The following is a 7,491-nucleotide window of genomic DNA, read 5'->3' on the forward strand; positions in this document are numbered from 1 at the left end:
CTGACAAAGTTGGTATCAGAGCCCTAGGTTCGTTGATCTCGATGTACCAAAATGAGTCTAGTAGAATCTTGCGGAACGGTACGGAGACGTCTGTACTTTTCTTCGAAAGGCTATAAGACTTTTAGAAATCTCTCTATTTTCTCTTGTCTCATTTTGTGCTATAATTTGGTTCCAATTGGTATCTGGTGATCCAAATTGGTATCTAATCTCCTTCACTTTTTTGTCCGCAGATGGTTAACACTCGCTTCAACGGTGTTCAGCCCGTAGCTCCTGTCAATGAGCCCGCTGATGAGTCCGCAGCAATAGGTCGCAATCGAGGCAAGGGGTAGAGGATGAGCAAGGGGTAGAGGCCGTGGAAGGGTAGCACCCGCTAGGGGTGGAGCTCCGGTTGAGAATGCTCTAGAAATGAGAATCCTCATGCGCATCATGAAGAGATTGAGGAGAATGTGGAAGTTGAGAATGATGAGGATGTTGGACAAGAAGAAGAGGTGCAGGCTGAGAATGATGAGGATGTTGGACAAGAGGAAAAGGTGCAGGCTGAGACTACATGTGTTCTTCCCTTAGACCTAGTGTTAGCTCAACATGTTATGTCATTCCTGAAAGGATTGGTTGGTCCTGGAGTTCTTCCCGCAGTTCAAGCAACTCAAGCTCCCGCCAATCCCCCTATTGCTATCACTGTCCCCAAGGTGGGTGGAACTGTAGGTACTGATGCTTTCTTTCGTCCTTTGTTGGGTCCCGTTAGGAATGGTAATGAGCATGAGATGTTGACTAAGTTCTTGAAATTGAAATCACCGGTGTTCCATGGTTCTGAAAGTAAGGACGCCTATGAGTTCATCCTAGATTGTTATGATAGGTTTCATAAGTTGGGAATTGTTCATCAACATGGAATAGAGTTTGTGACTTTTTAGCTTCAAGGTGAGGCTAAGTAGTGGTGGAGAGCTTATGTGGAGTGTAGATCTTCAACTTTACCCCCACTCACTTGGACCCATTTCATGCTCTGTTCTTGGAAAAGTATGTGCCCCGGACTTTGAGAGATCGTAAGAAGGATGAGTTCATGGCTTTGGAGCAAGGTGGTATATCTGTGGCTGATTATGAGGCCAAGTTCCATGCTTTGTCTAGATATGCTACGCAATTGGTGACTACTGAGGAAGAGAGGACCCGTCTATTTATTAAGGGACTAAATTCTGAGTTACAGGTATTGTATGTGCACATGACTTCTGCAGGGAAAAGTTTTAATGAGGTAACAGATTTTATGAAGAAAGTTGAGGGGTTAAGGCAAGATAGTCAGGCCAAGGCATTGGCTAAGAAAGCTAAGAATGCAAATAACTTTCAGGTTCCTACTCCAGAGGTTCAGGTAGGCCAACTTGCTGCCCGGCCATTTCAGTCTGCTATGCCCGTTTCTATCGGTAATTACTTGGGAACTCCACCTCAGAATTTGATTCAGGATAGCCAGGGAGCCGCACCTTCGGCGGGCAGCATGCCATTTTTTGATCTCACTTGTTATAACTGTGAAGAACCTGGGCATATGAGGAGAGATTGTCCCCACCCGCACATAATGGATTCTGCGCAGCTGCAAACTAGAGCAGTGGTACCTGCGGGAAATGGTAATAATGGTCGAGGGCGTCCATAAGGTGGGTGAGGAGGAAGTCAGCGAGGTTGCGGAGGTCGGGGGAATGGTAACGCAGGCAGAGGTACGGCGCAACCAGGCAGGGGAATCGCCCGTCAAGATGACAAGGCTCAGTGTTATGCTTTTTCGGGCAAGAGCAAGGTAGAGGCGTCTGACGCAGTGATCACAGGTACTATTCTTGTCTGTGACCGAATGGCTAATGTGTTATCTGATTCGGGTTCTACTTATTATTATGTGTCCGTGCGATTTGCCTCAAAATTTGATATGATTTGCGATATACTTGATGCCCCCATCCATGTTTCTACCCCCATTAGAGAGTCTGTCATAGTCAACCAGTGCTTGTCCTATCTTGTTTATAGGTTTTCAGACTTGGGGTGATTTGGTTATTCTGGATATGACTGACTTTGATATAATCTTAGGCATGACTTGGTTGTCCCCTTATTATGTTGTGATTAATTATAATATGAAATATATGACTCTAGAGATCCCCGGTAGGGAAAAATTAGAGTGGGAAGGGGTGTACATTGATGAGTCCATAATTTGGACTTATTTAGGGCTATATTTAGATAGAATTAGTGTCCTCAAATGCATATTTTGTCTCAATATCTGATGAAAATTCTTAAGTTTCAGGTATTTGGAGTTTGAGGCAAAGCATGGACACTACTTAGCAAGAAGGAACAAGGCGGCTGAAAAGAACGAAGAAATAAAGGCCTGCAGATCACCGAGCCCAATTGGCGAGTCGCCGATCGGCCTGGAGATCACCTTTTGTTCCAGTGCTCTGAGTCCTGAAGGAAAAGGTCAAGTTGGCGATGAAATGAAGCAGTCGGCGTGTCGCTGAACAGTTCCGCGAAGTAGTATCATATCGCCCAATGACTCAAAATGCGAAAAGGATAAAGCTAAAGCAGGAAGGCGATGAAATCGACCAAACGGTGGATCGCGGAATGTATCGGCGATCCTGACTAACTTCGCCGAAGGGTCCTTCACAACACATTTTCAAACACTATAAATACTTGTTTAAATTTCTAGCTTAGTATCATATCACTATTATTCTTAGAACTTTTTACAGTTTTTTAGAGAGTGTAAGTTTTAGAGGGTTTTGGAGACTTTGTTCTAAGACCTTGAAGATTCAAAGGATTTCAAATCCAAGAAATTGGACTTGGGTCTCGAAGATTCTTCACTCTTGACTGTTTTAAGACTTAATCCTTCATACCTAGTTGATGGAAACTGATATTGGTATAAATTTTAATCTCTTTTACATGTCTAGCTAAAACCCTAATTCTTGGAGTGCGATTTTGTGAATATGGGTTAGATTATCTGTTGGGTCTTTCTTGTTGATGGTTTATTTGTATTTTAAATGTAATTTCGTTTAGTAGTTGTGTATGAACTTAATGGAGTTGTAGTTGCAAATACGATTTCATCTTAGTGTTTTTGGCTTGTTCGAGAGAAAGGTAGTAAAACTAAGACTACTAAATTGATAGCCGGTGGTATTGGGTCGACATGGGTTCAGCTCGAGAGAGTGAATCCTAGTCCTTCTCCCACACATTCATCTCAAGAGAGTGAATGGGCTAAGGCGAAGGTTGTGCTGAAAGCGGCAACTCGATGTTCGAGAAAAACCGAGTCGATTCGGGGTAAGTTGCTCGAGAGAGAATTTACCTCCACTATAGTCTAGCCTAGTCACAAATATTCAACAATTTTATTATCAAAAGTTTGTACCCGACAATTTAGTTTATGTCGTATTCCTATCACATCCCAAGAACCCCGTCTTTTTATCTAGTTTTCGTATATTTTCGTTGTTTGTAGTTGTTAATTAAATATTAAAAAAAACCATTGATAATTGACGCGACTTAATATGCTTATATTCGATAATGTCTATAGCTATGACTAATTAGAACTAAATTTTATTTTTCTATTAATTCTCAAAACAACTCCCTTGGGACTCGACCCCAACCCCTGGTTAGGTTATTTTACTATTGTACCATCATAGACACTCGAATTGAAAGTTGTGTACTGATTACGCAAACATCTACATGCCTAAGCCAGCTAAGATCATATCCTCCATTAAGGCTAGGAAACTGGTGGGACAGGGTTGTTTGGCTTATATTCGGGATGTTGAGGTTGAGTTTCCCTCTATTGAGTCTATTCCCGTGGTGCTAGAATTTAGAGAAGTGTTTCCTACTGATTTTTCCTGGTATGCCTCCGGATAGAGATATAAATTTTTTTATTGATTTGGAGCCTGGTATTCGTCCCATTTTCATCCCTCTGTATCACATGGCTCCGGCCGAATTAAGAGAGCTTAAGGCTCAAATCCAAGAACTTCTTGATAAGGGATTCATTTGTCCCAGTGCTTCCCCGTGCTCCTGTTTTGTTTGTTAAGAAAAAAATGGTAGTATGAGAATGTGTATAGACTATCGGCAATTGAATAGGGTCACCATTCGAATAAGTATATATCGCCTCTGATAGATAATTTTTTTGACCAATTGCAAACTGCATCAGTTTTCTCTAAGATTAATTTAAGGTTTGGTTATCATCAGTTAAAGATTAGGCCTGAGGATATACCAAAAATGGCATTTAGGACCCGTTATGAGCATTATAAGTTCCTAGTTATGTCGTTCAGGTTGACAAATGCGCCTGAAGCTTTCATGAGTTTGATGAATGGTGTGTTCAAACCCTTTCTTGATTTGTTTGTGATAGTGTTCATTAATGACATTCTGGTTTATTCGAAAAGTGAGGAAGAGCATGCCCACCATCTTCGTATTGTTCTGGGTGTTCTTAGAAACAAAAGTTGTATGCGAAATTTCTAAGTGTGAATTTTGGTTGACTTCGGTTGCCTTTTTAGGGTATGTAGTTTCAAAAGAAGGGTAATGATAGATCCCCATAAGATTGAAGTGGTTGGGAATTGGGTTTGACCAAGTTTTGTGACTGAAATTAGGAGTTTTGTAGGGATCACTAGCTACTATCGTCGATTTGTAAAAAACTTTGCTTCTATTGCCACACACTTGACAAATTTGACCAAAGAGGAGATACCATTTGAATGGACTAAAAAATGTGAGGAGAGCTTTCAAAAGCTCAAGACTCTTTTGACCACAACACCTATTCTTGCACTACCGGTTTAAGGTAAAGATTTTATTGTTTATTGTGATGCTTCATATTCAGGCTTGGGTGCGGTGTTGATGTAGGATAAGAATGTCATAGCTTATGCATCGCGGGAGTTGAAGGTGCATGAAAGGAATTATCCAACACATGATTTGGAGTTGGCAGCGGTAGTGTTTGCTCTTAAGATCTAGCGGCATTATCTTTATGGAGTCAAGACTGAGGTATTTACTGATCATCGCAGTCTACAACATGTATTCACTCAAAAAGATCTGAATTTGAGACATTGAAGGTGGATGGATTTACTCAAGGATTATGATGTGACCATCCAATACCATCCTGGTAAGGCTAATGTAGTGGCAGATGCATTAAGTCGAAAAATGGTGAGTATGGGTAGTTTAGCTTGCTTGAGTGTATCCAAGCGACATTTGGCTAAAGAATTTCAACATTTGGAGTCTAAGTTAATACAGTTGGGCATCTCAGAAAAAGGTGGGGTGTTAGCTAGCATTGAAGTAAGGGTCACGTTCATTAAGGAGATCAAGGCCAAAAAGTTTGAGGATGAACATTTGAAAGAGCTCAGAAATAAAACAGTGTCTGGCAAGGCACAAGAGACCACTCTTGAGGGGGGGGGGGGGTGTACTCAGTTTTAAAGGAAGGATTTGTGTTCCTAGAATGGACGACTTGATTCAGAGTTTATTGACAGAATCCCATGGTTCGAGATATTCCATTCATCCGGGTGTGACTAAGATGTACCGAGATTTGAAGCGGCTTTATTGGTGGTCTGGCATGAAGAAAGATATAGCAGAGTTTGTGGCTAAGTGTCAAAATTGTCAATCAGTAAAATATGAACACCAAAGGTCTGCCGGTTTGCTTCAAAGAATGCCAATTCTAGAATGGAAGTGGGAAAGGATAGCTCTGAATTTTGTGGTTGGTCTTCCCAAGACATTGGGAAATTATGATTCTATTTGGGTAGTTGACAGATTGACTAAGTCAGCCCACTTCATTCCAGTCAGAATAGATTATAATGCTCAGCAATTGGCTAAGGTGTATGTAAAAGAGATAGTAAAATTGCATGGGGTCCCCTTTTCTATAATCTCAGACCGTGGTACGTAGTTCACATCTAAGTTTTGGAGGAAATTACATAATGAATTAGACACACAACTCACTTTTAGTACAACCTTCCATCACAGACAGATGGGCAATCAGAGAGAACTATCCAAGTGTTAAAGGAAATGTTGAGGGCATGCATGATTGACTTTGGAGGTCATTGGGTTAAGTTCATCCCCTGGTGTGAGTTTTCCTATAATAATAGTTACCACTCCAGCATTGATATGGCACCATTTGAAGCACTGTATGAGAGGGGATGTAGATCACCCATAGGATGGTTTGAGGCTGGAGATGTGAAACCTTTGGGGGTTGACTTGGTAAAAGATGCTCAAGAGAAGGTAAGAATCATCCAAGCTAAGCTCTTAGCAGTCCAAAGTCAACGAAAAAAAGTATGCGGATCATAAGGTAAGGGACATGGCATTTCAGACTAGTGAGAACATTCTTCTTAAGGTATCACCCATGAAAGGAGTGATGAGAATCGGCAAGAAGGGCAAGCTTAGTCCCTGATACATTGGGCCATTTGAGGTTTTTGACTGTGTAGGGCCAATGGCGTATAGGTTGGCCTTACCTCCTAAATTATCAGGATTTCATCCGATATTTCATATGTCCATGTTGAAGAGATATCATGGCGACGGGAATTACATCATAAAATGGGACTCAGTAATGTTAGACAAAGATCTTCAGCATGAGGAAGAACCGATTGCAATTCTTGATCGTGATGTCCAGAAGCTGAGGACCAAAGAGATTAAGTCCGTGAAAGTTCAATGAAAGCATCGTCCACTTGAGGAAGCTACTTGGGAAACGGAGAAAGACATGTGAGACAAGTATCCCCAGTTGTTCGTTGATTCAGGTACTACTCCACTCTTGCTTTAGCTTGTTTTTCCTAGTTTATCACTTGGGGATTGTCACGCCTGAGAGCACCCCCTAGACGTGACACGGCGTACTCGACCCCGAAGGGGTCTTGTACAAGCCTCATAGCATTTTTGAACATAAGATCGCAGGAAACTAGAGAAGAATTTAAAACTTTATTTACAATTGAAGACATTTTCATTAAAAAGCAAGCGGAAGACTTTCTAGACTTTTATATACTATGCCTCAAACCATCTAATACTTTGACTACAACATTAGGACTTATCCCATACAAAAGCTTAACATAATCTAAAAGACATAAAGGAACAAAGTGGGTTTTGTCCTCGAAACTATGAGGACTCACCAAGTCTTCACCTTCAAGCACCGTAGAAACCTATCCTCCAAAGCATCGTACACCAATATCTCCAAACCCTACACTTTGGTAAAAAGGGAGAAGAAATATGGTTAGCACATTAGATGTACTAAGTATGGAAGCCATGCAAAAACATGCTTAAAACAAACATTTTCTTTGGAAGTCATGATATATGCCATTTTTGTAAAACGTTATGAACATTGATAAAAGAGGCATATTATAAGTCACAACCAACATACAAGTCATACTTTTCACATTAGAACATAATCCACATATGAACCTTTACCTTCACCTTAAGCCTTCACCTTAAGTAACCCTCAAGCTATACCTTGTGCAATGTATGGGTAGTGTCCCATACCACCACCCACACTAAGGCACCACCTTAAGGTCACCAAAAGTGAACTTACCATTCATCCTTTCTACCTTTACACAATAAATCATATAA

General features: G+C 41.0%; 1 pseudogene; it reads left to right on the forward strand.

Annotated features, from left to right (window-relative positions):
* Positions 1–230: 230 nt before the first annotated feature.
* LOC125861408 (uncharacterized) lies at positions 231–6,697 on the forward strand (annotated as a pseudogene).
* Positions 6,698–7,491: the final 794 nt, after the last annotated feature.

This window comes from Solanum stenotomum, chromosome 4 (genome assembly GCF_019186545.1).
Source record: "Solanum stenotomum isolate F172 chromosome 4, ASM1918654v1, whole genome shotgun sequence".
Classification (NCBI taxonomy): Eukaryota; Viridiplantae; Streptophyta; class Magnoliopsida; order Solanales; family Solanaceae; genus Solanum; species Solanum stenotomum.